Source organism: Coenobita brevimanus, chromosome 19 (assembly GCF_032717465.1).
Source record: "Coenobita brevimanus isolate Jiangsu-jjx chromosome 19, ASM3271746v2, whole genome shotgun sequence".
Lineage (NCBI taxonomy): Eukaryota > Metazoa > Arthropoda > Malacostraca > Decapoda > Coenobitidae > Coenobita > Coenobita brevimanus.
The window spans coordinates 14,290,587-14,295,515 of NC_136972.1; the positions used below are offsets into that span (position 1 = coordinate 14,290,587).

General features: G+C 38.0%; 1 long non-coding RNA gene across 1 annotated transcript; it reads right to left on the bottom strand.

Moving 5' to 3' along the window:
* Positions 1-332: 332 nt before the first annotated feature.
* On the bottom strand, positions 333-3,199 carry LOC145391623 (uncharacterized). Its single transcript, XR_013895886.1, has 3 exons — positions 3,119-3,199; positions 2,551-2,746; positions 333-475 (listed from the first exon to the last, which is right to left on the bottom strand). It is a non-coding gene; the product is annotated as an uncharacterized LOC145391623 (long non-coding RNA).
* Positions 3,200-4,929: the final 1,730 nt, after the last annotated feature.

Here is a 4,929-nt window from a genome sequence, read left to right on the forward strand (position 1 = left end):
TACCATGGTGATAAAGGAATTAAATGGGGCACTTTCCTCAAATGGAGTCATGATTCATCATCTTTTAATTTGGGAGCGTTACGTAGTTTAGTTGCAACAATTATTTGTATTTCTCTGACTGTTCAATCCGGAAATTTTTGAAGTACACTTTCCTGAATAACACTGTATAGTTTCAACTTGCTAAAAGCCAACTTGCCCCTCTGTCCTAGCATATTATATTTACACATGACATATTTTGTCATGAACCTACAAAGCAAAGCTGATATCATGTCTCTCTTATTGCAACCACCTACACGAAGACATTCTTTATATGATGAATTGAAGTTGTTGTTATCTTGCAACTCTTCTTCGAGAGTTTGCACTTCTTCCAGTGAGGTGTTTTTCTTGATAGACAGAGTGGGTGCTTTATACGAGCTGTCATTGTCCCCATGTCTCCTTTGTTCAACCAGAAGTTCTAGTGCCCTCTTAAGTAGTTCTGTGGAAAAATGTATATATAAATTACACACATTCACGTATGATAAAATATGGGACAGGGAATACATACTATCACGATCCAAAGTTTCTTTACCCTCGAGTGGAAGGTCGAAGCCAAGGTTGAAGAAATGACGGGCCACCGAGCACAGGCCAGTTCATGATGGAGGGGTTCACTAACCTGAAGCTTAATAAGAATCACCCGGGTGAAAAACTTGAGCCTAATGATGAAACACGGTTGGATCCAATGTTATAGTGTGTCATGTTAGGACTTTAATCAACTACATTTGGAATACACAATGAGTCCAGAGAGATCTACTAGGAATTAATACATAGTTTATTTCAGGGCAATTGTTTATGATACTGAAGACCAGTGTTGTTCATGTGGAAAAAATTACGCTACTTTTAAAATGATCATTTAAGAGCACAAGGATATACTCCTATCATACTAGCCATTTAAACAAGAGGTGATAGTACTGTACAGTAATGTTGTTACATTTTGGCATTCAAGAATATTCATGCTAATGATATTACAGTACTATGATTACATTGTCACCCTCATATCTATGTTAGCATAATCAAGTATTTTGATAATTACAGTACTCCTAAATTTATACTAGCTAAGTGGCTAATAGGTACTGAATGTATTTAGGATATACAGTACACAGAAAATAAGAAGCAAGCGGAATAAATAAGGTAATGTGACAAATATGAACTCACAACTTACTATTTAGTTTCCAAATTTCCTCTAACACTTCTTCATGCATATCGTCCATCCTTGACCTCACAGAACTGGCATATTTATCTTCCCCCTTTAACCATCAACATTTCTTGGTGTTTGTCTTGTTTTGGTGCTTGTCTTCTGAATCAATGCTGTTGGAAGCGAAGCGCTGATGTTTCTCAGTGCTTGTCCTCTTAGAAGCATGGCAGCCCTCTGGATCACTGCTATCAGAAGCGAAGCGCTCATGTTTCTTGGTGCTTGTCTTCTTTGTGGCATGGTGGTTCTTTGAATAATTGCTGTCAGAAGCGAAGCGTTTATGTTTCTTGGTGCTTGTTTTCTTTGTGACATGGTGGTTCTCTGAATCACTGCTGCCAGAAGCGAAGCATTTATGTTTCTTGGTGCTTGTCTTCTTGGTGGCATGGTGATTCTCTGAATCACTGCTGACAGAAGCAAAGTTTTTATGTTTCTTGGTGCTTGTCTTCTGTGTGGCACGATGCTCCTCTGAATCACTGCTGTCAGAAGCAAAGCGTTTATGTTTCTTGGTGCTTGTCTTCTTTGAGGCATGGCGGTCCTTGGAATCATTGCTTTCAGAAGCGGAGCGTCGATGTTTCATGGAGCTTGTCTTTTTTCTTGAGGCATGGCAGTCCTCTGAATCACTAGTGTCGGAAGAGGAGCGTCTATGTTTCTTGGTACTCATCTTCACCATCTTCATGTCATGGCGTTCCTCCCAATCATTGTCAAAACTAGAGCTTTGCTGGTATTGTGTAGAGCTCCTCTTACATTTTTCATGTCCCTCCTCCCTCTTTTGATGAACTGTTTCCACGGAATAGGTATTAGGTTTATCAGGATTGTTTTGAAGGTGGCCATCTTTGTCTAGAGAGTTGTCACATGGTCCAGGGCTCCTACTTTGTATCCACTGGTTCCTGTAAAAGCAAAAATTCTTTAGAAAATGATATGCTTGTACTGTCATTTATTCAATTAGAGCAGATATAAATTTTCTACACTTTCAATTTGTGAGAGAGAATTACTTCGTCAGTCCATGATGGGTGACTAATTCCACAACAGAATGTACAGTACATTTCTGGTCATGTGGGTACTTCCCAGAAAAAGACAATTAAGGCATCAAAGTTTTTTATTATTAACTCTAAATGCTAAGACTAACTTTTGTTATATTCTGTCTGTCATTGAAGAATTTCTTCTACATATTTCTCATAGTCATATGGTTAAAATCTTTTCTTTATCAACTCATTCTCATAAGTGTAACCTATAACCTGTGTTTTTTTTTTAACCAAAGTGGATAGTATTTCCTTAAAAAAATGGCCTAGCACAAAATAATAATAATAACAATAATAACTTACGAATATGAGGATAATCTAGATGATGTAGCTTTGGCTGCACCAGACTCCACTGTTCCTGGACTTCTGTCAGGTTTCAGTGGCACCTTAGGTGGCGGTGTTGGAAGCAGATGTAGCTTCTTGGAAGGAACAAGAGCCACTTCTTCCGGAGAGTTTGTGGTCACCGTAGGTGGCGAGTCTTGCTGCCCACGCTCAACACCTGTGAAAAAAATACTAGAAATAAGTAAAATTCAATTAATGTAATAATATTACATATATCCCTATTATATTGATCCCAATGTTAAAAAATACACTTAACTCTGTGGTAAACAAACTTTCTAGACCAGAGGGATTCATCATGAAACATATTGAAAAAAACTATCTAACATCCTAAAGGGTGTAGAGTGAGTGTAGGGAAGTACTGACTCTGACGACACCATCTTCTGAAAAAAATTGTGTTGCAACTCTAACTTGAGACTTATGACTCTAGAATATATAATCAAAGATAAATACATATATACATAGGGTAATTTCATTGTACAGCTATAAATGACTTCCTAACTGCAATAATGCAAAATTTAACATTATTTACCAAGCAAATCCTGACTGCTAACAAAGTCGTCTGGTAGAGTCTTCTTGGTACGCTTCCTCTTTCCATGATAACGCAGACCTTCATCAGACCTTCATCAGACCTTTTTAATTCTACATTAAATTAATTATCTCTGAAACTATCAATTTCCGAATGGGATTACGGGGGTTAGGTTTGATCCTTATGGAATGTACTATACGTTAATGGTGTTAAAATTCAAAAACTGCGTATTGTCCACTTGTAAAATAATACCCATAAAACGTATAAGGTTTTCTCCTATGTAAAAAAAAAAAAAAAAAATACACCATTGGCTCTGATGACATTAAGTTCTGGCCCTGTCTGATGGTAGGATAAAATAATAATAAAATCGAAAAATAACTGTCACTTGTACCTTTCTATGATTATTTATGGTGGTAGGCTCATGCTGGTAGTAGCTCTCATTCACCAAGAAAAGGTGTGTGGTGTCAAGTCTGGGTGCTCACTGTCACTGGTGATGGTGTATATTGTTGACTGGTCTGCACCAATCAGTGTGTTATCTGAAATGGGATAGACTGAATGAGGATCAATTTTCACAAGTGGATAATACAGATCAGGCCAAGGGAAAATGTGATATTAGGTAAAACTATGTGAAAAACTAGAAAAACACTCAAAAGCATTGGTAATTTTCTAGATCAACACGAACCACTCTGTTATGGCGCCGCATTAAGGTGCCGCGTGTGCAATGTACCTAACCTTCAAACTTAACCTAACCTATCCTAACATAAACTAACCCTATCCTAACCTAACCTAACCGAACTTAACCAAAAATTACCTAACCTAACCTAGCATAATCAAACCATAAGATAACTAAACCTAACCTATATATCAATAAGGAAGCAACTGCATGGGAAACTGAACAGAGAAGACCCCCTCCCCTATTTTGGGTAGATACATCATTTAAGGATATTGTAATGATAGTCGAAGCCGTTCATGTTGATCTCGAATAATACCAAAGCGTTCACCTTCAGCAGATGCTGCTGAATTTTTAAAGTTAACTAGGCTAACTGGTAGACCCTAGTCCAAATCTGACTGGGTGTTATTGCCGTCATGATAGTCATGGTGATAGGTGCACTGGCCTAAGCTACCCTAGCCAATGTCTGTGGGGAAAATTTTAAAATTTCTGACAATAGCCTAACACTCACTCCCTATTACAATAGGCTTACATCGCATTTCCGATCTAGGCTAATAAACCCACTCCCATAAATGGGTTCTATTACAGTAGGCTAAAAATCTGCACTGATTACTCATTTACTGAGCCCCATTCGAGACCTTGGCAACTCACAGAACCCATGATAGACTAGGCCTTGCTAGGCTATTGCCTATACTGTAGGCTAGACGTCCCAGGAAACCCTTGGGATAAACTATTCAAAGTAGCCATAGGCCTAGGCCTAAGATTAGAATAAAGAAATTTGGAGCATACTCACGCAATATGTTGTTGTCCAGTCGAGCGGGAAGGCGGGAGAAGATGACAGCGTTACCATTCAAAACACAACCTGCTACATCCTTTTTCATTATCTGCTACAGGGTGCTAGGTCTTGGGCAGAAGCAAAATACATGCATGTCCTCTTGACAAAAGTTTCATTCAAATATGTCGTCATATATATATATATATATATATATATATATATATATTCTGTTTCACTTTTTCTGGGACACTAAACCAAGGTGATATTATAGCATATACCTAGCAAGGAATCTTAACGCTTTGCAACTCTGCAAGTAGCACCGAACGGTGATTTCGACTTCGGTATTATTGCTATTTTGTCGAAAATAAA